General features: G+C 40.3%; 1 protein-coding gene across 1 annotated transcript in view; it reads right to left on the bottom strand.

Moving 5' to 3' along the window:
- Positions 1 to 25135, bottom strand: part of TNS3 (tensin 3) — a 424477-nt gene extending 399342 nt beyond the window's left edge. The window contains exon 1 of the mRNA XM_036738320.1: positions 25077 to 25135. The gene's annotated coding sequence lies outside the window, so the exon portion shown is untranslated. The remainder of the gene's footprint in view (positions 1 to 25076) is intronic.
- Positions 25136 to 25399: the final 264 nt, after the last annotated feature.

The following is a 25399-nucleotide window of genomic DNA, read 5'->3' on the forward strand; positions in this document are numbered from 1 at the left end:
ATCTATAGACATGAAAAAATGTTCTAAATCACTATTCATTAGAGAAATGCAAATAAAAACAACTCTGAGGCACCACCTCACACCTATCAATATGATTAATGTGACAGAAAAAGAAAACGAGAAATGTTGGAAGGGATGTGGAAAAATTGGGGCACTAATACACTGTTGGTGGAGTTGTGAACTAACTCAACTGTTCTGGAGAACAATTTGGAACTATAAAAAAGGGCTAAAAAAACTGTGCATACCCTTTGCTCCAGCAATAACACTACTAGATCTGTACCCCAAAGAGATCAAGGAAAAGGGAAAAGGACTATATTTACAAATATATTCATAGTAATTCTTTTTGTGTTGGCAAAGAACTGGAAATTGATGGGATGCCCATCAATTGTGAAATGACTGAACAAGTTGTGTGATAGGATTGTGATGGAATAATACTGTGGTATAAGAAATAATGAGCTGGATGGTTTCGGAAAAACCTGTGAAGACTTATATGAACTGATACAGAATGAAGTAAGCACAATCAGGAGGTCATTGTAGACAGTAACAACAATACTGTAAGGATGATCAACTGTGAAAGACTTAGCTACTCAGATCAATACAAGGATCCAAGATAATTCCAAAGGATTCATAACAAAAAATGCTATCCTCTAGGGAAAGAATTGATAAACACTGAATACAAATTGAAATATAATATTTTCACTTTACTTCTCTTCCCCTTTTTGCAACATGGCTAGTATGGACATATTTTGCATGATTTCACATGTATAACTGATATACTGCTTGCCTTCACAATGGAGGGTGGAGGGATGGATGGAGGGAATTTAGAACTTAATCTTTTTAATGAATTAAAAATAAAAATTGTTTAGCTCCCCCAAAAACACCTAATTCCAGGTCACTTTAGGAGAATAAATGCCCATTATCTGGAAAACAAAACCATCCTGAATTCAGGAGGACTATGACAATGACGCTGAGTCCAAAAAAGGAGAGACGATTCACCTTACTTTCTAGTCCTAGAACACTGGGTACCCAGTATTGCTAATGTTCTTTCATGTGGATTTTAAATATTTATACAACTCCTTCAGAGCTCATACAATCAAAGAATACATACACCTGAGTTCCTCAGGTGTACATATTTTATCCATAGCAACAGGCTGGGTTTTATGAAAACTGTTCAAACTCTTATTCATCAGTCTGTTATGAAAATCCGAGCAGATGATTGGGGCTTATGATTCCCCTAACAACGCGACCATGTGTTTTACCCGAGGCCCAAGGCCAAATGCCAACTGGTTTAAAACAATGTCCCTCCAATAGGTCAGTAGCTCCTCTGTGAAAGTAAAGATAGATCAGCTGATGTAAAGACAATGTAAGCTGAAGAAACTGATGTGTTCCCACTAGGTACAGTGAACAATGCCTTCCCTATTTCAAGCACGGTTGGCTAACGTACCAGCCATTCATCATCTGAACAATCGGCTGATGCTTTTCCAGGAACCAAATGCATTATACAACAGCTTAAAGTATTTTTCACAATTTGTCTCCCCCGCCAAAAAAAATAAAAAAGAGTAAGTGCCTAATGATCCAGTCCCCAAATAATGAATTTGAAAACATGATCTGGAAATGCTCAAAATAGTAGACAGATTAAGTAGAAGAGTTGTTTGGTTTCCAAATGAGACTTTGCTCTCTCTTTGACATTTCTATGAAAACAAAAATAGTATGTTTAAGTCTTACACAAAAGATTATAATTTGCTGCGACATTTGCCTAAGACAGGAATCCATTTCCAGAGGCTGACAAAAGAAAATAATCACAGCCATTTTATTGTACTGATTTCAAGGGACAAGTAAGGAAAACACCATGACACAAAAATACCTATTATTCTAAGCTACAACCAGTAATAACAAGTGCTCATGTTTCTCCAGAGCTCTATGATTTAGCACAGGGTTCTCCTGACAAGTACAACTACTGGGTACCCCCTTTCTACAGGGGAGAAAACTGAAGCTCAGGCAGATGAACTGATTTGTCAATGGTCACATGGTAGAGCTGAGATTTGTGCCCAGGTCTTCTGATTCTGAATCCCCAGCACTCCTTCCATTAGACTAGACCACTGACTAATAGCATCTTGTTTCCAGATGTGTTAACTCTTTGATCTAAGCAGCGGCTTTTATATAGTTTAAAAATCACTAACATTAACACTTTACTTTTCCAAGGCAATAAATAACATTGGACCAGATACTATTAATCAGTAGCAAATAAATGCTCTCCTTTGGAAGGAATATTAAATCTTGCAGACAATTTGGGAGTCATTTAGTTGACTGGTCCATAGTAGGCACTGAATAAATGTTTATTGACTGACTGATATCACAGCTGTAGGGCCTAAAATGGCTACTCTTTTGGCTTTGGAAAATTTAAGTAACTTCTGGAAAATGAGGAATCATCTCCCTTTCCATCAGCAGGATCAGGCTCCAGAATTTTTCAGTATGAATCCTAAATTATCCCACCATAAATATGTAGCTTCTATTGCAATGCAAACCCCACAACATATATTAACTGTGATCCACAAAACAATGATCCCTAGTTGCTTCAGAATGTTTATTCAAGCGTGGGACTAACACAACAGTCTGAAAAAAAATGGAGTGTATATATATATATATATATACATACGTGTGTGTGTGTGTGTGTGTGTGTGTGTGTAGCAATTAAAACCTAAAACTGCACTGAGACTTTTGGGACATTCTATATAGAGAGCGTATGGATGTGTGTGTGCGCGCGCGCGTGCACACACACACACACACACCCTATTCCCTTAACTATTTCCAGTCCAGAACTTTCTTTAGGTCTCTAAACCCATATCTCTAACTGCTTTTTGCCTACTTTTTTCTCACTCCTCTAGATTGTCAGCTTCTTAAGGGTAAGAGCTATTTCATTTTACTTTCCCTAGCTCCTAAGGCAGTAGCCAGCACTTAATAAATGCTTACTGAGCGACAGATTGATTGATTAAAGACATCTCCACTTGGTTATCTTACTGGCACTTCCAAAATTGAAGTTTATCATCTTGTCAGTGGAACTACTCTATACTGAAAACCTGGTAGTTATCTTTGATTTGTCCTTCTCCCTTACAGATCTTACATCCAATCAGTTACTTAGTCCTGTGGATTCTTTGTACCCAGTATGGATAAGGAGTTAGTGAAGATGCCAAAGAACAAATGATGAAAGACACAGGAGAAAAACCAAGATGGTGTGGTGTTCAGAGGCCCAAAAATGGGCCTGGAAAATCAAAAGACAATTATTTATAGACAATTATTAGCAAGTCAGATAAAGTAAAAAGTCAGGGAAGGAAGACATTTTAGGATAGTTAGTGAAACATCAAAGTTGTAGACCACTGGAGTAAGGCAGGGTATGGAAAAAACGAAGCTAAAAATGGCAAGATGGAATAGGAGGATGTCTATTAAGACAAAGCACAAGCTTCCTATAAGACAGGAAGTGGCAATATTGAACAGGAAGTGACAGTACTGAATGTGATTAGCTTGCCTGAGCTGGAAATGTCTAAAGAATGACATTATTTCATTGAAGTGGGGTGGAGAAGGTCATTGGAGTTGAGAAGGAGGAGGAATTGTATGGCTGGAATGTTAGAAGGGACACTTTAACTCCAAGTTCAATAAAATTAAAAGCAAAATGTCTTTTGGATAGATGGTAATCTAGTCAACCCACTTAGAGATTTCTTTTTAATGATATAACATATAAAGTGCTTTTCCAAACCTAAAGCGCTATACAAATACTCACTATTATTGTTATTCAAATACAGAATTTTTTTATTGTGCTAACAAATTCTTCTGCAGTTCCTACTATATATGGCATGCCATGCTTCTTGCCTTAAAAAAATTTTGACATCATATCAAGAAAAAGAGGGAAAGACATATTTGTACAAAAATACTTATAGAACCTCTCTCTGTGGTGACAAAGAATTGGAAATTGAGGGGATGCCCATCAACTGGGGAATCACTGAGCAAGTTGTAATATATGATTATAATGGAATACTATTGCGCTATAAGAAATCACAAGCAGGATGATTTCAGAAAAACCTGGAAAGACTTGCATGAACTGATACAAAGTGAAGTGAGCAGAACCAGAACATTGTACGGAGTAACAACACTGTACAGTGATCAGCTGTGAATGATTTAGTTATTCTCAGCAATACAGTGATCCAAGGCAATTCCAAAGGACTCATGAAAAAAAAAATGATGAACTGAAGGAGAAAGAAGTGAAGGAATCTGAATGAAGATGGAAGCTTACTGTTTTTCAATGTGTGTGTGTGTGTGTGTGTGTGTGTGTGTGTGTGTGTGTTCAGGTGTTTTCTGTTACAATATGACTACATGACTGCACATATATAAATTATATCAAATCATTTGCTGTCTTGGGGGGAGGGAGGGAGAAAATTTAGAATTCAAAATTTAAAAAACATGCTAAAATTTTGAAACAAAATTGGGAAAAATAAAAATTGATTAAAAAAGTATTTTTTTTTAATTTGAGATCATAGCTGCAACTGGATTTCAAAGAAGCTCTTTCATCCTGTAGTTTAATGACAGAAAAAGAATTCTACAACATAGGGCCAATCTCACTCTCTCCTTAAAAAGATTGCAAGCCCAGTACCCTCAAGAGTTGAACCATTAAACCAAATCAAAGCATCAAAATGTTCATAAGTATACTGTGAATTTAAGAGACTACACACCAAAATATAGCTAAGAGCAGTCACATATATGAGACAAGGCAAGTTAGGATGATTTTCCCCAGTACCCAAGTTCTGGTGGGGCATGAACTTACTGTTTGGGTGACCAGGTGGGTATGGGAAGGAAATGTGTAAGGAGAGGGTAGTCACATTGTAGCTGATGCAAAAGAAACCTGAGAAACATATAATCAGTATACAAAATTCTAGAAGCCACATCATCTTAGGCCACAGTGTGTCCTTTTAGTGACATCCTTGATTTCCCATTCCAAGCTACTCCTTTGACCTGACTTGACACTTAACTTCTCTATTCCTACAGATGGAATAACCAGATCCTCCTTCCAGTCACCTAGCCTCAACTCTTGAGTCATCGTGGATTCTTCCCATTCCTTCAAGCCATACCCCTAACCTTTGCCAAGTTCTATGGATGCTACCTCAGAGGAGCCTCCGGGCTCAGCCTCTTCCTTTCCATACTCATACTGTCAACACTCTTGTACTAGACCTCATCAACTCTTCCTGACTACCATAATAACCTACTAAATGCTAGTCATCCTGCCTTTAGTCTGACTCCATCAGTCCAATGGAAGTGCTTTCCAAATTCAATGGCCTTTTTATCAGCATGCATCCCTTCTTGAGCTCTTGGGAACTTTCAACATTATTGTTTAACCCTACCCATGTATACCTCTGTTCCCTAAGCTGTAGAAACCATACCATCACGACTGTACTGCTATCTCTATAATCCTTCCTTCTTGGTCTCCTTCCTTGATTCATCATCCTTTTCCTAGTTTTTTTCATCTTCTTCCTACCACTTACCTTACTGACTCAATGTAAAGATCAAGTGAGTACAGTGCCTGGCACATAGTAGGTACTATATAAATGCTCGTTCCTTTTCACCTCTAGGTGTTTTCCTGGTATCTGTACTCGGCCCTCTTCTCTTTCTGCACTTGTTCACTTAGCAATTTCATTCACTCCCACGGCTTCAATCGACATCTCTATGCAGATGACTCCCAAATCTTGATCTCCTGTCCTGGCTTCCATTCAGAGTCCCAAATCCCCATCTTTGTCTTCAGGGAGCATCATCCCAGATGCCCCACTGGCACCTCAAAATGAAATGTCCAAAACTGAAACTCATTATTTCTGCTCCGTCCAAAACTTGAGCTGTCTCTGGCCTCATTTCTTACTTCAAATAGATTACAAAGTTCTGTCGATTCTAGCAACATATCTTCCATCCACACCCTCCTCACTGCCAATGCTCTAGAATAGTCTTTCATTACCACCCACCCAGACTATTGCAATAAATAACCTCCTAATAAACCTCCTCACTCCCCTTTCTCCTCCCTACTAATCCATCCTTCATGCTGTTTGCTACTAGCCTAAAACTATTTATTAGCTCTGGCCAAGTTACTACTTGGCTCAAAAGCCTACAGGGGTTCCCTACTGCTTAAAGAGTAATGTTCACACTCTTTTGTTTGACATTTAAGCTAGGGCTAAAACAACTTTTCTAAGTTTATATGATGTTACCCACACTCTAGAGGCATTACCCTCCAAACAAACTGAACTTTCTGTCTCCTGAAAATAACACAGAGCTTTCCAGTCTCTCTGCTCATTGCTTCCTACACCTACAATGTCCTTCCCTCTCCTCTTTTTGTTTGCAGAGTTCCTAGCCATTCTTTAAAGCCCAAGTCAAATACTACCTCCTCCCCAAAGTCAGTCAGTCTTGATCTGATTCCCTCCCTCAGGCCTCAGCACAGCACTTTTGTAACTCTCTGAAGAACTTTGGCTTCTAATAAAGTGTACTGGTTCCTTATAGCTCTACTAGACTGTAAGCCCCATGAAGATATCTCATCTAAACTTTGTGTCACCCCAGGACATGGACCACAGTAAATGCCTTAGAAAACACCTACCACAGTGCCTGGCATAGAGTAGGTGCTTAATAAATATTTATTGATTAATCGATTGAATTATTCTGGGTTCCTATTCAGGTTCCTAATCTCCCAAAATCTTCGCTAGCTACCTTACAGATTATGAGTTTTAAAAAAGTGAAATGTGATTCCAGCAAATATATGACTTAAAATCACGAAACACCACAATCTTTTCTAAAACTATTTTTTTCCAGTTAACAACCGCGAATTTTCTCTCTATCCCAAAAGAAAAAACAACTTATAATAAATATGCACAGTCAAGCAAAACAAAGTCCCCTATTGGCCTTGTGGGACAAAATAGCACTACAATCCTCAAAGAAACCAAATTACAGGCGACCCAAATAGCAAAGAAGAGAAGCACAGACAGTGCAAATAGGCTATAGATATTTGCAATGATGACTTGCATCTAAAAAGTGGAATAAAAAGTCATCTAGGAAATTGGAATGGAAAGCCGGTCAATCATGTAACAAGGGTGAGGGATCTGAGGGCTTTCCTGGTACCCACTTAATATGAAAAACCCTAGGGGCAGGGATACAGCAACAGAACGGCTCCTTTAAGGACAATTTATGGAAAGCTAAATGTCAATGGCTTTAAGAACGGTACCTTTGGGGCAACTCCTGACATTAAGGAGATGATGGATGCTTCGAAGCACTAAACAAAATATTATATAAAAATATGGTTTTCATTATTATTATTATCTTCTCTACCAATTTATGGCTTAAGATGATGTCTCTCTAAAATCTATTCTTTCTACTGCCAACCCCCTACCCATAATCTGGCTTCTGCCCTGCCCCCACTCCCCCCACACACACACACACACTCACTCACTCCTTCCTGCCCCCATCATTCTAAAATTGTTTTACTACTTCATTCCTAATTCAATGAACTCTTCTTAGTTTTTGGTTACCTGTCAGCATAGAACATGGTAGACATCCCCCACCCACCCACCCACCCATACCCTTCCTCCTTCATGAAACTCCCTACTTGCCTCACTGTAAACTTCACAGTTCAGTTTTGCTGACTTCCCCATGGGCTTTCTTTAATAGTCATTAATCTAAAACTTCATTTATACTTATTGCTTCAACTCTTGTCATTATTTTCAATCAATTCAATAAACAATCAAACACCTACTGTATGCAGAGCTCTGTTCCAGGTACTAAAGCAGAAATAACAAATTTAAAATCAGAGAGTGCCTGAACCTCATGGGTCTTACATTCCAGTACTACCACAGCTTTGTGTCCCTGAACTTTTCATCTGTACTGTCTCAAATCAGTAAATACCAGAGAGACAGTTGCACCTTGACATATCTTCACCACTGAAACTCAACAGGGCCCAAACAAATTCATAATCTGAATTCACAAACAAGCTATCCTTCTTCCTTTCCCTCTTTGCGTCAGTATTCATCTTTCATCTGGCCCAAGATAAGGGACAGTTGAATCATCTTTGGCTGTATCCTTTCCTTTCTCTGCTAAATACAGGCAAGTCACCAAGTTCTTCAAAACTCCTTATTTAAAACAACTACCACTACTTTAGGCCCGGGATCTTAACACTTCATCACAATTCATCAGGACAGTCCTTACCTCTCCACTCCCACACACCCACCACCACCTATGACAACAATACATTCATTCAGATCGACATTCTGAAATAAAAACCTTAAAAATGTCTTATTGCCGTATTGCAGCCAGGTGGTGCAGTGGGGACCTGAGTTCTGATTTGACCTCAGCTAATAACTAGCTGTGTGACCTTGGGCAAGTCACTTACCCTCATCTGCCTCAGCATCCTTAACTCTAAAATGAGGATAATAATATCACCCACCTCAAAAATTAAATGACATTTGTAAAGTGCTTAGTACATAATCTGGCACTTAATTAATGCTTATTTCCCTCCTTCCTACTGATATCAAAACTCTAAACTCTTCTGACTGGCTATTTTACGACTTGGCACAATCCTTAAGCCTTAGTCAACCGGTCTTCTTTTCCACCATTTTCCTCTCTTGTTCCCTCCTATTCACCACCAATAATCCCTGGCACAGTACTTTTGTTCAGATTTTCTCCTTACTTTGTATATGGTACCAACTGGTTGAATGAGGTCTGGATCCTCCTATCACCATTCTCCTAAGCCTACCTAAAGTTTCACTTCCTCCATGGCTTTCCATCTTGTCAACAGCCTATCTTGATCTCCCTTTTTTCCCTGACCTCCCATTGAAATGAGAATCCCTATCAGACAGTATAAGAACAAGACAGTATAGTTTCTCTCTAACTCTTTCAGGTATGTTTGAGCTAGTCTCAGAGCCTCGGTTGCTTTACCTGGAAGATGAATGGACTGGACTTGACCCCTAAGATCCCTTCCAACTCAAAAATCTATGAATAAAGGCCAACCTTGTCTCTACTACCAGGTGGTAGATAAGGTCTTTGAAGGTAAAAAACATATCATACTTATTCATAAGTCGAAAAATTGCCTAAAACCATGTTGTATATTTTCTGTGCACAAATACTGAATCAACCAAATATTTTAATTTTATTATGTACTCTGTGGCCAAGCAAAAGCTGAAAGGGAAGGAACTTTCCTTAGCAACTCTAAAATTTAACCCCCACTCCAGTCCCTATGGACTATGTAAATAAGAAACCAAGACACTTAAGAAAAGGAAGAAAAGAAAAGAAACTACCCAGTATGATACACTGCCTCATTCTTAAGAAAAAAGATGCTATCTGTTCCTAGCTTGCAGGAAGAGGAATGATGAGAATGAAAGACAGCTTTTTATCTCCTTCTAAATTAAGCCTTTATATTGGAGCTTCATGATTTAAATGAATAAATCAAAATGATGTGAATTCCCCAGCTGCCCACAATCCTATAAATTCTGTAGAAGTTTATGACAGGGGTGGTAGAATAGAGACCTCACCAGATGTAGGGTTTGGAATGCAGAAAGCAAAGCCATCTACTGCATAACTGTACTTAAAACTGGTCTGTGTCCATGAAACCCTTATCACAAATTAAACCCATGCTCCTTGTCTAGCTCATCTCTAGCTAACACCCAGCACCCAGATCTTGCAGTCAGAAACCATGACCTGATTTCCTCCTCCTGTCACCTCCCCTCACTTGGACCTTGTTGTGAATTTCTGGTTTTGACCTCGATACCACCTCTACCAAAGCTTCTTGCCTCTGGCTCTAATTCACTGAACTGTCTGGCAGGTTCTTTTATGATGTTGTTCAGTTGTGTCCAACTCTTTAAAGCCCCATTTTGGATTTTCTTGGCAAAGATACTGGAGTGGTTTGCCATTTCCTCCATCTCGTTTTATGGATAAGGAAACTGAGGCAAACAGGGTGAAGTGACTTGCCCAGAGTCACACAGCTAGTAAGTGTCTGAGGCCAGATCTGAACTCAGGAAATGAGTCTTCCTGACTCCAGGCCCAGCTCTCTATCAACTGTGCCACCTAACTGCCCCAGGTTTTTTTTACACCCAGGTATAATATAAAATATATATATATATATACATATATATATATATATAGACATATATAGATATATCTGCATATTCTGTTCCTGACCTCCAATTGCTCTGGAACAGAATTCCTACTCTCTCTCTCTCTCTCTCTCCACATTTTCCACATCCCTCAAGAAAGTCTCAACCAATGTCATGAACCCTGCCTGTCTAGCCATGCTCTCCTGAAGCCCCTAGCCCAGTACCATATATCAACTTATTAGAGAGACAAACTTGTAATCAAATAAAATATAAAAACCTGTGAAAGTATGAAAATAAAATCTGTAAGAATTTAAAAGGTTAGTCATCAAGAACAAAATGTATCCTAAAAGCCAACTGGAATTCTTTTTTCTTAAACTTTGAATCATCATTTGGCATCACTTGGGATAGATGTGATGATGTCTACCTTCTATCCAGTATAGTGGATAATGGAAACCTGGTCAGGACCAGATTCTGTTTCTGCAATTTCTACATGGCCATTTGTCTTATTTATTTTTCACCTTTAATGCTTAAAACAAATTCAATTAAACTATTCAGGGGTGTTTCCAATTTTTGTTCTGAGAGAATAAATTCAGAACTTTCCAATATGCCTGCCTGGCCAAAAAGAAAAAAAAGACCATTAAGATGCCAATTCTATGGTCCTGCCCACATTCCATGAGAACAAGAGTTCTGGCCTGTATTCTTGGCCAGTAAATATAAATATACTCTTTCTTAAAGTATATTTTTATATATTTCATTAAATATTTCCCAATGACTTTTTACATTCATTTTTTAAAATTCTGAGTTCCAAATTCTCTCCTGCCTCTCCCCATTCCTTGAGAAAGTAAAGCAATTCAACAGCGCAGATATGCTCTTAATGAGTGAAAATTAACAAAAGTAAATCTTCTTTAGACATCTTGATTGTATTTTCACTTTCAGGTACTTTTTTCTTTTTTGGCCTTCCGGGCAATTTGCATCTGCTAAATAGTAAAAGCTACCTATGATCAGTGAGAAAAGTCCATACCTAAAAGCCAACTCATGTCACATGCACTTAACATAGTATCCACGAAACCACTATAGGGTTTACTGCTCCTCAGGTAAAATGGCCATGGAGGAAACCCTGAATAAATTACATTCATAGATCTTGAGTTCTGGCATGTGGTTCCCAGACTGAACCATTTATCCAAATTAAAAACACTCTCCAGAAACAAAATCAGTTCCTTTTAATTGAAAATAAAACCAAATAACCCTGAAGGCATTTTTTTATGAAAGACAATCTTCCTTTCTTATTCTATTAATCATAGCATGTTACACAATCTGTCAAAACAGCTTGGTAAGAAGTTTTCCTCTCTTCCTCTTTTTTTTTCCCCTGAGGGCCCAGTTATTACCCCATAGGCTCCAAACCCATCTCTGTGCCTCAGGAAACGGGAACCACCAATAGCCAGGATGAGTTAACAAAGATAGATGAAAAGGAAAAACTTGGGTTCATGTAAACTTCAGTTCAATCATCTCCCCTCTAAACAATGCCGAATTTTCTCTTCCCTCCCCAAGACTGGAGGAGAAGAACCTTCCCAAATGGATTAAATCTCCTTTAGGCAGAACCCCAGCAACTCCCACCCCCCACCAGCCAGAGGCATGTATAAGAAGCTTAAAACCAGAAAGGTAAACCTTCCCCCTTTCCTCTTCAACACGCCACCCTAAGGAGTCCCCCTTTAGATCCTTTCCAGGGAAGGTGAACTAGAGACACACCTGTCCCACAGATTATCACAGCAAATCATTCTGTCACCTCCAGCCTCAAGCAATTCATTACCACAATCCTGTTATCTCCTCAAATGCAAGCCAGCAGGTAATCAGATTGCTGGGGAAAAGAAGGGGGAAGAGATGGCCAGCAAGCCAGAGGGCCGGCCTCCCTTCAGATCACTAGCAGCAACAGAGCTCTCCAAATGGTTCCCCAGGGCTATAGAAATTCAGTGTGACTGCATTAAGTACCAAAAGAAAAGAGGGGATGTGGGAAATCAAGGCCTGGGTCACTAATCTATCCCCCCAAATTGACAATTTGCCAGCCCAGTTTTCAGCCAGTCCTAGGAACGAGGCCCAAAGTGATTGACCAAGAGAGAGGCAAGCACAACAGTGAAATGTATACTGAAGGGGGTGGATTACCAAGTAAAGAAAAATGTGCCAAATAAATAACTACAGTCCTCTTATGCACTATCACTGTGGAAGGAGAAAATAGCCTGCAAAGAGTAGCTCCTCCCCGCCCCCAGCCCCACAGAAATAATATGTACATACCTCCACTCCCACTCTTTAATTGAGCAAGGGTAGGACTTAATGTTTACTCTGGATGTCCAGATGCTGGCCTGCTGCATTTATTTTAAAGCTCTCCATTGAAAAGGCCACACACTGCTGATGTGTTGCAGGGAAAGAACGAAAAAAGGGAGGGAGCCCTAAATCCCCAGGTGTGAAATAACACCCTCCCCGTACCTAGTGCTGTGCCTATAAAAGATTGCAGACCTCACTTAACAGCACTTGCTAGGGCCAAAACTCTCATACCTTTTGACTTCTCCCTAATGCATTTTGATTTTACTTTCTTGAAAAAAAGAATTCCTTCCCAACTAAGCAGGAATATTTTTCTTAACCAGCTTCACATTCCCCATTGTACACAACCATCAAGCTCAGCAAAAATACTCATAGGCCCAGTCTGGGGATGAGGGGGCACAATCAAACTACTTCCTGGCAGGAAAGGACTCATCCATGGCAGGGGAATTAGCATCTCCCAGAACAATCCATTTCCTTTCATCATTATCATCTCAGACTTCAATTAATATTTATGAAGTGCTAACTAGTAGCATGGCCCTGTATTTGATGCTTGGCCAAGAATATAAAAATTAATTTCAAAATTGCTAGCATGATTTACCTTGCACTTGATGTGATCTACAATGTTATCTCATTTGTGTCTCACTAGAACCCTTGCACGTAGTAGGTGTGAAAATTATTACCTCATTTTCCCCAAGAAGAAACTGGGACTGATGCACTAAGCGACTTGGCCAGGGTAACAGCTAGCTAATACTCAGCAGAAGAGCATTAAAGGCAGTCCACTGGATTTGGCATTTTTTGTTGTTCAGTCATTGTTTTACAATTCTGTCTGACTATATAACCCAATTTGGGATTTTCTTGGCAAACAGAGTGGTTTTGCCATTTCCTTCTCCAGCTCTTTTTACAGATGAGGAAACCGAGGCAAAGAGGGTTTAGAAACTTGCCCAGTCTTCGTGATTCCAGGCCTGGTGCTCTATCCATTGTGCCACCTAGCTGCCCCAGGTTTTTTATAACAGCTAGATAATCTGCCAGGGTTTGGTATCAGAGGGCAGATTTTCTATTACTATTTGTATGACCTTAAAGGCAAGCTACTAGTGTGCCTGGGGCAAGTATGACACTAGAGAATTCCTAGGAAGCAGGAAGCTCCTTTTTCTGTGGGCCTTTTCGCATGCATTTTATAGGTCTTCTTGAGGTGTGGGTGGGTCCCAGCTCCAGAGCAGAGTGCTTTCTAGGCTCTAAGGAGAGGGTAAAAGTGCTTTGGTTGAGGACTCAGTCCGTAGGCCTGGGGAGAACCTGAGATACGAATGGATGGCGTCACAATTCTGTATGGCAGAAATGGGCTTGGGGACTCTTCTGGTGAACAAGTGGTCTAGAATGTTTTCTCCAGGATAAACTGGAAATAATCTCAGAGGGAAGGCCCTAAGGTTAAAGAGGACCCAAAACATAAGGCCAATGGAAATCTACTGAGACAGTTCCTTGATCTCCAATGTGGAGATGTAGGATCTGAGAGAGGAACAGATCCCCAGTTGGTCAAATCCAAAAGACAAATGCCTCTCATGAGTTCTGGCCCTGAATAATACCAGTAAGGGCAGAACTTTCTTTTTCTCCTTCACCTATAGAAACAATGATTAAAAACACAGGTTAGTGAAGGGCTTGGAGTCCGCATTATATGGAGATGAACTATAGATGTTTAGGCTGGAGAAGGGGGATGGGGACGTTGTGTTGTGATAGCTGTCTCCAAATATTTGAAGACTATCATATGGAAGAGAGATTATAAGCTACTTGTGCCGGGATCCCTCAGGGTGGAACCAAGAGCAATGGATGGAATCAATTTAGGCTTGATAATAGGAAAAATTCCCTAACAATTAGAGTCATCCCAAAGAAGGATGGGTTGCCTGGAGAGGTAGGGTAGGGAGCTGGCACTCTTTGGAGGTCTTTAGGAAGAAAGGCTGGACGTCCACTTGGTATGTAGTAAAGATTCTTTTCATGTAATGGATTGGACTAGAGAGCAGCTAAAAGGTACCTTCCAAGTCACAAATTCTGTGATCTAGTTGGCAGATATTACTTGAGCAACAAAACTCCTTAGCATGGATGACTACAGGTCACATATAACAGCGGCACCCATTTATATAAAGGGTTTTACACACATTTTCTAATTTTATCTTCACTACAGCCCTGTGATAGCTATTATTAGATCCACTTTACAGGCAAGGAAGATGAGGCTGAAGAAGCCAGAGTGATTTGCCCAAGATTAAATTATAAAATTGTGTAATGGAAAGGTGGTGGATTCAGAGGACCTACATTCAAATCTTGGCTCAGTGAATCTTTAGACAAGTCCAGATAACCTCTTGGGGTGTTAGTCTTTTTCATCTTTCATTTTGAAAGAGTTAGGCTATCAAAAGTTGACAAAATACTATCAAAGGGTCAAATCTGGGCCCAATGTAAGCTAGCAGCAATACAATAAAAACTTGAAAAAATATAAAATATAAAAAACATTCTGAACCACGTGATATCTAAGGTCCTTCCCAGCTCTCAATCTACGATCCTACGAATGTCTGAGGCAGAATCTAACCTCTCTCCATTATTCTAATATCCAATATAATTGCCAAGTCTTGTTAATTCTACTGCCCCAACATTTCTCCTATCTAAACTCTTCTCTACTAACAAGATCAATGTCTTAGTTCAGTTTTTCATCACCTTTTTACCTAGCTGCTTGCAAGTCTCTTAATTGGACTCCATGTTTCCAATCTCTTCTCCCACCTATCCTCCCTATAATTATCAAAATAATCTCCCTATAAATAGGCCTGACCACATCCCAATTTCAAAAATGCCCTGTTCCCCAATCGGAGAAAATAAACACCTCTCAAAGTAGACATTTGGAATCCCTCACAATCTAGCCTAATTTCCAGACTCAGTTAACGTTACTCCTCTTCACGTACTTTGTCCCCATCAAACTGGCCAGCTTGCTGTTGTCTACAGGAGATATTCCATCTCCCTCTAGATATCATTGAACAGCCTGCCTACCATGTCTAGAATGGTCTTCCTTTGAATACTTCCTTCAGGACTGAGATGAAATGCCACTTTGTAGCTATTAGAGCTCTCTTTGATCTTCCTCATATTATCTTGTATTAATTCATCTGATTACAACTGCATTTCTCAGTAGAATATAAGGGCAGAGATCGGTTTTTTGATGGTTTTGTTTTGGTATTCCCCTAACTGCCTAGGGCAATTCCTTCCCAGTAGTACTGAATAAATGCTTATGGACTTGTACAGTGTACCTTCATGTATAAAGACCTACTTATAAAGACGGTCAAGGTCACATAGACCCTTAAGGGCATTCCTAGGAAGACTACTAAAAGTGGCAGGAAACAGGGTACAAAGAAGGATGTATGGGAATTCTTTTCCCTTAGTATATGGGTGAGGAAGAGGTATTGTTTTTCTAGCATCTTCAAAGATTTAATTTATGTATTTTAACTAAATTTTATTACCTTTTGTCTAATTTATTTAATAGTCATTTTAAAATTTCGGATGAAATTATTATTAAAATGCATCATGCCTGCCTTCTTAACAAAGAATATTATAGTTTAATTTTTGGAATTATCTATAGAAGAAATGTGGTATCTTAGAAAAAATGTTGGAGTTAGTAGACAGAGGACGTAGGCAGAATCTAATCTCTGCTGCTTACTATCTGATCATGAATAAGTCATGTGATCTCTCTGGGCTTAAGTATAAAAAGGGGAGGGATCAGCTTATAAGCAGGCAATTTTCTAAGGAAGAAATGCAAGCTATCAATAGCCATATGAAAAAATGCTCCAAATCACTAAGAATTAAAGAAATTCAAATTAAAGAAACTCTGAGGTTCCACCTCACATCAACCAGATTGGATGGAATTAACAAAAAGGAAAACAACAAATATTAGAGGCATTATGGAAAAAAAACAAGCACATTAATGGAGTTATGAACTGGTCCAGCCATTCTGGAAAGCAAGGTAAAACTATGTTCATAAAACTTACTAAACTGTGACCCTTTGAACCAGTTATCACTACTAGGCTGGTGCCCCAAAGGAAAGAAAGAACAGGCCTCTTATGGACAGGGAATGGCTGAATGACTTATGGCACATGGGTGTAGTGGCATACTACTATCTGCTATAAGAAATGAAGAGAGGTACGGTTTCAGAGAAACCTGGGAAGATTTGTACAAACTGAGGCAGAGTGAAAGTGAGCAGAACCCAACTTTGAAAGATTTAAGAATTCTTAAAAAGAAATGATTCAGAGGATGATGATGAAGAATACTATTCATCTCTTTATTGAGAGACCTCAGGATGGGGGCTTGGGGAGCAGATTGAGACATTTTTCTTTTGACATGACCAATATGAGAATTTGTTTTGTTATAAGAAGTCTGTTTTTCTTTTTTCTCAATAGAAAAAGGGGAAAGGGAGGGAAAGAAAAATAGATTTTTCTTCATTGACAAAAATAAATTATTATTTTTAAATAAAAGAAAGGAATCCTGGAATCACAGATCTAGAGCTAGAGGGTATCTTAAGAGGTAATCTAGCCCAACACATTCATTTTACAGATGAGAAAAATAAAACCAAGAGAGGTTAAATTACTTGTCCAAGACATTAACTGGCAAAACCAGAATGTTAAAGTAGTCCCTTGGATTCCTGACTCCATTTCCTTCCCATTGGTTCATACTGTGGAGCATTGCCTGTAGGGTACTTCCTAGTTCTAGATCTATACTTCAAAGAAAATATCAATTATTCAATGATGCCCTTTAGGACAACTGCTCTTGTACTTGTACTGAACAGCCCCAGCTACATACACTGTTACACTTTCACCATTCATGTGTCTTTTCCCTCAGGTGGGTCTACCAGTTGTTTTTTCTAACAACATTGCACTGGATTCTAGAAGCCCCTACCACCCTGTTTTCTTTTAAAAAAAAAAAAAGTTATCTTTTGTTTTTATATAACTTTCATTTCCAAATACAGCAGTTCTCCCCTTCCCTATCTAAGGGATATTGCTAATTTAAAGAAACAAACAAAACTCTCTTCTAATCTTCTATGGGTTGATACAATGCTGGAACAACCATATTCGTCACAGAGACTTTTTAAGGTGTTTTGTTTTAAACTAAAAACCCTTAATCATTGCCCCCTCCTCAATCCCCGCCCCCCAGCTCCACTCCTTTGAGGGCATTTGAGAATAATCAAAGAAAGATATAGAGAGAGATTAGTGGAACAAAAATCTGGGAAAGAAAACTGCCTCTATAATTTATTGGCCTAAGGCTTACTTACTATTATCTAAGTTCAGTCAATGAGATAGAAGGCATGGGAGGAGGGGAAAACTAAAATCTGGCCACAGCAAGAATCAAGTAGGGGACATGATATGAACCAAGCCCTGGACTTTAGGCACTTAAGAGAGTGAAAAGAAAGCGGTATCATGACCCCCCCCCCCCAACTAGAAAACCAGGGCACCAAGCTGGTATGCTATACAAGAGCTCCTACTGGATGCCCTCAGTTCTCTCCCTTGATTCACTGCTACTATTATGTTTCCCAACTGGTCCTCTCATCCATGTCCCCTAAGCAATGGGAATCAGTGCCACATGGCTGCAGAGGGTGTGAGGCAGGGCAAGGGATGCACCAATCCAGAGTCAAGGGGAATTGAGTTTAAATCTTTGACCCTCATACTTTCTACCTGATTTGACCATTTCTGAGCCTCGGTTCACCCAACCACAAAGTGAGGAATTTTGAGGTTCTTTTTGAACCTCATTTTCCTCACGTATAAAACGAGAGTTGGGCTTAAAAGGCTAAGATGCCTTTCAGCTCTAAAGATATAAAGAGTGGACTTTAAAGTCCCTGTTGTTCAGTTGTGTCCAACTCTTTGTGACGCCATTTAGGGTTTTCTTGTCAAGATGATACAGTGGTTTGCCATTTCCTTCTCCAGCTCATTTTACAGATGAAGAAACTGAGGCACACAGGGTTAAGTGACTTGCCCAGGGTCACACAGCTAGTAAGTGCCTTAGCCACATTCAAACTCAGGTCTTCCTAACTCCAGACCTGGTGCTATATCCTCTGAGCCACACAGCTGCCTAAATTCCCTATACCTGGACTAACAGGTTTCTCTGAAACAAGCACACTTTCCCTAGTTCTGATGTTCTAAGTGCTTTTACCATTAATAGTTACAAGGAAACAAATGGGATTAAAGTAACAAACAAAAGGGGAAATTGACAAAGTTACAAAAAGTACTTAAAGCCTGCTTCCAGCAGGTATCCCAGGTCTTCATTGAAATTAAAATGGCACAGGCCAATCCGATTCTAGTACCACTTTACTAACCCAGGGCTGGGTAGTGACAGGTCCAAGCCAAACTGGCTTAGACTTCTCTTTAGATTTCTCAAGCTTTTCCCTCACCTCAAAGCCCCTTTCCCAGGCCAGGGCACATAAATGAAGGAAGAACCAGGACAGGACTAAAGGAATTAGGGTGGATCTTCAATTGGCACAAAAGAACTCAAGGAGATTCGTTTGCATCTCAGAGAAACCTCCAGACTTTGGACTCAATCTCAAAGTCTCCTTCTTTCCCGCAGGAAAGTCAAAGGTCAGTTCCTTCAAGAATTGTGTCTAAAATAGGAGTAAATAAACCCAGATGGAGGAGCTAAGCAGCCCTCCAGAGAAGTAAAGGTACTCAAGCACTAAAAGTGCATTGCGACTTTGTAACAATTATTTTAGCAACGCTCCTCCTCTTCTTGCCTCCCCTTCCCTTATTTTCTAGGTTTCCAGATGCTGAGGCTGAATATGCATTGGTTTCCTCTTATTCTCCAAAAATTCACAGGTAAATGGAAATCAAACAAATGGGGAAGAAAATTTGCACTCCACTTTTATTAGAAAAACAAAGGCCAAGTAAACAAACTGATATCTGGGACTAATTTTTTTAAAGGAAGCACAACTAGTAAACAAGTTGGTATCTGGTATTTATTTTAGAATAATTGAAGACAGCCCCAATTCCAGGATGTCAAGACAGGCTGAAACCAACAGCCTACATAATAGTTAGCATTTACATGTGCCCTAAGTTTTGCAAGAGCCCCTAGGTGACGCCATAGTGCACAGAATGCTGGCCCTGGAGTCAGGAAGATTGATCTTCCTTGAGTTCAAATCTGGCCTCAGACACTTCCTAGCTGTGTGACCCTGGGCAAGTCACTGAACCCTGTTTGCCTCAGTTTCCTCATCTGTAAAAGGAGATGGGGAAGGAAATGGCAAACTACTCCAGTATCTTTGTCAAGAAAACCCCAAATGGGGTCCTGAAGAGTTGGACCCCACTGAGCAACGACGGCAAAACTTTTGCAAAGAGCTTTACATATACTTTCTCATTTCATTCCCACAACAACCATTTGAAGGTCCTATTATTATCCCACCATTTTACAGATGAGGAAACTAGAGGTTTAGAGATGTTAAGTGATTTGCCCAGGGTCACACAGCAAGTAAGTATTTAAGGAAGGATTTCAACTCAGGACTTTCTGACTCCAAGTTCAGCACTTTCTCCATCCTCAGTAAACTACAGTGATAAGGGCTCATTCCCTTAGGTCATGAGTTCTTAAAGGTCTCTGAGTTAATCAGAAATAATGATAATAATAATGATAATAGAAAAAAAAATTGGGCTTCTAAAGTACTTTACAAATAACTCATTTTATCTTCATGGCACCCTTGGGATGAAGAAACTCGGGCAGACACGGGTTAAGTGATTCACCCAAGGTCACAAGGCTAGCATGTGTTTGAAGCAAAATTTGAACTCAAGTATTCCAGACTCTAACATGTCCCTAAATTGCTCAAGGACTCGAGATGAGATTAAATATGGCAAAGCAATCCAGATGGCTAACAGGCGCTCTATACATGAAAGTGGTCAACTTTTTTAACTGTTAGTTATAGAGGTTGATTGTTGCACCCCGTTAGACATCCACGCATGTGGCAAACTGACTGTTGAAAGATTTTACATCATCATGTGTACAGGTTTTGGCAGCTGCATGGTGCAGTGGATAGAGTACCAGCACTGGAGGCAGGATGACTCATCTTCCTGAGTTCCAGTCTGGCTTCAGACACTTACTTAACTATGTGACCTTGGGCAAGTCACTTAACACTGTTTGCTTCAATGCTTAATTTGTAAAAACAAGCTAGAGAAAGATGGCAAACAATGCCAATGTCTTTTTTTTCTGCTTTTTTAAAAAAAATATTTACTTTTAGTTTTCAACATTCACTTCCATAAGATTTGGAGTTGCAAATTTTCTTCCCATCTCTCCCCTTACCCACCCCAAGATGGCATGTAAATTGATATAGGCTCAACATATACATTCATATTAAACCTATTTTCATATTAGTCATTTTGTAAAGAAGAATTAGAACCAATGGGAGTAACCACAAGAAAGAAGAAACAAAAAAAAAAAGAGAGAAAGCAAATAATATGTTTCGATCTACATTCAGACTCCATAGTTCTTTTTCTGGATGTGGACAGCATGAGTCTTTCAGAATTGTCTTAGATCCTTGCATCGCTAAGAAGTCAGTGATCGAATAATGTGGCTGTTACCGTGTACAATGTTCTCCTGGTTCTGCTCACTTTGCTCAGCGTCAGTTGATATACATCTTTCCAGGTTTTTCTGGAGTCTGTCTCCTCAACATTTCTTATAGCACAATAGTATTCCATTGCCTTCATATTCCACAACTTGTTCAGCCATTCCCCAACTGACGGGCATTCCCTCATTTTTCAATTCACAATTCTAGTATCTTTGCCAAGAAAACCCCCAAATGGGGTCACAAAGAGTCAGACACTGAAACAATTGAACAACAAAATTCAGGGTGCAAAGTACTCTGATGAGATAAGGGAAAGGCAAATCTTAGGTCCTTCGTGTCTCCTGCCCTAATAAAGCATAAAACAGCAATAATATAATATTATCCGATAATGACATTATGGCTCTTCAGAAGAAAGTACTCTGAGATTCCAGACTTGACTATCTTATTGAATGAAGTGGGAAATGGAGACACATACATCTTTAGAAGCTCTACTCATCCTTAATGTTTACTCATCCTTAATAATCAGAATTATGAGAAATTGTCAGAGGAGATTTTTATCAACTACATGTCCTAGCTGTCAACTAACGATGAAGAGCTCAAACAAGTTACCTCTCAATTCTTTAAAGCTTGATCATGCTCAGTATCTTTCTCTTTCTCATTTCTCTCTGCACCTCTTTGTCTTCTTTTACACTCACCCTATCCTATTTTCCCCTTTTCCTTTCTTCTTCACGGCCTATTCAGAAGTACCCAGTGAAATCCAGATATACTGCTTAACCTCTGCTAACTGCCAAAAGGACTAAAAAGGATGCCTCTTTTTCAAATGTAAAGATATAATAACAATTCCATAAGAATATTAACTAGAAAAAAAGGATCTTAGAAGTCATCTGTTTGGCAGAGAATGGAGCCCCACAAGGACGAAGTAACTTAACCAGGGTCACACAGGTAAATCTGGAATTCACACCTGAGTCCCCTGATCTCAAATCAGGTGCACTTTCTTTCCACTATCCCACAAAGGCACAACAAGGGAACACAACTGCTATGGATGTCATCTTACATTAAGGAGTTAATAATTTTCTGCGGTTTCTTTGTTTTCAGGAGAGGGTGGAATTACAGCTTTCAATAAGAATTCATCTGTTAGGTCATTCAGAATTTTCAATGGCCCTGGTCAGGAGAATTCTATCATTCTTGTGAAGGAAAAAAAAAAAGTCTATTCAGAAAAGAAATACCTGTGTAAAGGCAGTATTTGGTCAGTCCTGCCCAACCTCTCAGGCAATCTCTGTTTATTGATCCTGAAGCCAAATTTTGCTCTAGTTTTTACAAAATTAACTACTCCAGTACTTGTCTATGGCCCACAATGTAGCACCAAATGATCATTGACTCATATTTCCTTAGTAATTTTTAGTACTCTCCTTGAAACAACTCTGTAAGTCAGTTAGCAAAAGTAATATTATTCCCATACTGCAGAAGAGGAAACTGAGTCTCAGAGAGATTGAACAACTCGATAAAGTTCACGAAGTCAGCTAGTGTCATAGCCAAGGCTAGAAGCCTAATCTCCTCACTCAACAGTCTACTACACTAGGTCCTTGACTTGCCTCAAGTATACTGTAAGCTTCTTGTGGGTTTACTTCAAATCAAGCCAACCAACATTTACTAATTGCCTACTATGTGCCAGGTACTGTACCCAGGATAGGAAGAAAGATATAAGATAGTCCCTGCACTCAAGGAACTCACAAACTAATGGGGGAGACCATATACAAATAACTATGTATAAGCAAGATCCATAAAGGACAAACTGGAAATAATCACAGAAAGAAGACATTCACATTAAGGTGGAATCAGGAAAAGGCTTCCTGAGGAAGACTGGATTTTCTTCCATATCCACCCCTTCTCCTACAAGCCCAGAGCTAAGCATTCTTTCATTCCTTTAATAAGAGTTTATTACCATACCTACTATGTACAGTAGGCGGCTACTTTGTAGTAGTTAGTTGGGTTGTCGTGGTCCGTGTTTGTCCTTTGTTTTCGAAGAGGACCATGGCATCAGGGAAATGATGACATGACTTGCAGTTGACTTGGATTTGAGTGAGGGAGGGCTGTGCAAGGTCACCAGCCTTACTTTCACCTCCAGAGCCATCTAGGTCCAGTGGCCTAATAGTCACCAGGTCTACTGGAGAGGACCCAGGATGCAATGGGAGACCCTGGCCCTGCGTAGAACTCCAAGGGATTCCAAATGGCACCTCGGACATTTACTAGTTGTGTAACACTGGGCAAATCACTTGACTGCTCTTTCAGTTTCCTTATCTGTAAAATGGGTATTTCCCAGGGTTGTGAGGATCAAATAAGATAATAATTGTAGCCCTTGGCACACAGTAAGCACTATATAAATGTTAATTATTTGTTATTATCAAAACATTGTTTTAGCTACAGAGCACCTTCAAGGAGCTGACAATCTATTGGAACTAACACTCAGCTAGGGAACACTGAGAAGATACTCAAAAGCTTGATTCATTTCCAAATACTAATTTCATACAGGATGGGGTGTCCATCCAAAAACTGCATTCAGAAGAAGGGGGGTGAGATTATTCAAATGTCACAAAGTACTGTAGTTACCACAATTTTAGGGACGCAAATGGCACGTCTGTCATAATTCTAGGTAACTTCCAGATTTATTTCAATGTGAGTATTTATTTAAACAGATTGATAGGCGTAAACTCCAATCCACCTGCATACATTTTGTACACGTGTCTGAGAGTCACAGGTCAGTTCCTGAGGTTTCAGACATTACATACTCCCAAGCACCCACAAGCACAGCTTCTACGGCAGTTTATTACAGCGTCAACAACACTTAGCAAGAACCTTATACAGCCTTACAGACTGCACGCTATTTTTTTTAATGTCCAGTCGGAGTCGGGGGTGATAAAAGGCAATTGGTGGGGAACAAATTTTGCTTTGGCAACACTCGAAAAGCCAAAGTTGCATTACACTGAGTCTGGGAATGATTCCTAAGGTATCCTCTGACCGACCCCTCTCCACAAAATGTAAATAATACAGTGTAGCTTACTCCTTTTCACTCCTGGGTGTGATTCACTACGCTGGATTTCTGAGGCCAAAAGGTAACCCCGTTCAAGCCCAGCTGACACCAATTTTCTAAAATGGTGTGGTGCTCGCTGCCGAAATTCACAAACACCTGACATAACCAGCTTCCAAGAAAAGAGAAAGTATTTAAACAGAACTCCTTTGGACCCCCACCTCCGCCAACTTTCACTTAAGAAATAAGCTCCCTAAAGCCTCCGACTTTCCATCTGAATGAAAAAAACGCATCTTATTCAAACATTTTTTGCTTCCTCCAAACCCGACCGACCAAAGTTCGCGACGTTCAGTTGCAATCATGCATATCCCCACAATGCGGAAATGCCCGGTCTCGTTAAAGAGTACCTGAGGGCAGTTTTAAAACATCACATCAGGAGCCCGCTGACAAGCCAGACGGAGGGTGTCCGAGGGCATTCGCTCCACTCTCGGCAACAAGATTTTCTCAGCCGCAACCGAAGGATTCATTAAAGAGGAAAGAAACAATACATTTCTTACAGTTATTATTTGAGGAGTAGGGTGGGGTGGAGGGGCATCCTACTTATGACAGCGGATTTCCTAGTAGAAAAAGACGGACACACTCGTGCACACGTACACACACCCCCAGCGCGAAGTTTGAGGACCATGGAGTACCCAGTCTACAAGCTTAAGGACCTTGCGTACTAGCACGAATCTGTCTATAAGTAAATGCCCCCTCTCTCGGAAACATTCACCTCCGAAGAGAAAGCAAACTATCTATGGAGAGAAACGAACGCGCTCCTGCGCGCGTGCACACACACACACACACACTCACAAGCTCACACAGACAGACGAATGGTTTCCAGCCCTCGATACAAACTTCGCCCAGTCCAGAGTGCATAGTTATACCGACCGTCCCAATGCTAAAAGCATACGAGCGTCCCTCCTCCGGCGCACAAAACAAAGAAAGCCGGCTGCAAGGCATGTGGACCACCTCCTCCAGCGCACCGTTCCCGCCCGCTCAGTCGGCGCCTTCCACAGCGCTGCGAACACGCTGCCCAGCCTCCAGCTTTTACCTTTCTGCCCCGCGCGCCCCTCTTGCTTGCCTTGCCTCCTTCCACCAGCAGCGCGCCGCCCAGCTAGCTACAGGAAAGCCACGCAGCCGGGGAGGAAGCAGCAATCCAAAGTAGGGGGTGGGGGCGGAGGGTGTCAGGGAGGGGAGGCGGGCTGGAGCAGAGCCACACGAACGTGGCTTTTCTTCTGGCTGGCCGCTGTGGAGGAACTTTTCCAGGTTTTCGAGTTGAAATTGGCGCTTTAGGGACACTGGAAAGGCACGGCCGAGCTGTGGGAATCGTCCTCGGGTTTGCCTTTGAAATAGGGAAGCCTGGGCGAAGAGCAA

Source organism: Trichosurus vulpecula, chromosome 9 (genome assembly GCF_011100635.1).
Source record: "Trichosurus vulpecula isolate mTriVul1 chromosome 9, mTriVul1.pri, whole genome shotgun sequence".
Taxonomy (NCBI): domain Eukaryota; kingdom Metazoa; phylum Chordata; class Mammalia; order Diprotodontia; family Phalangeridae; genus Trichosurus; species Trichosurus vulpecula.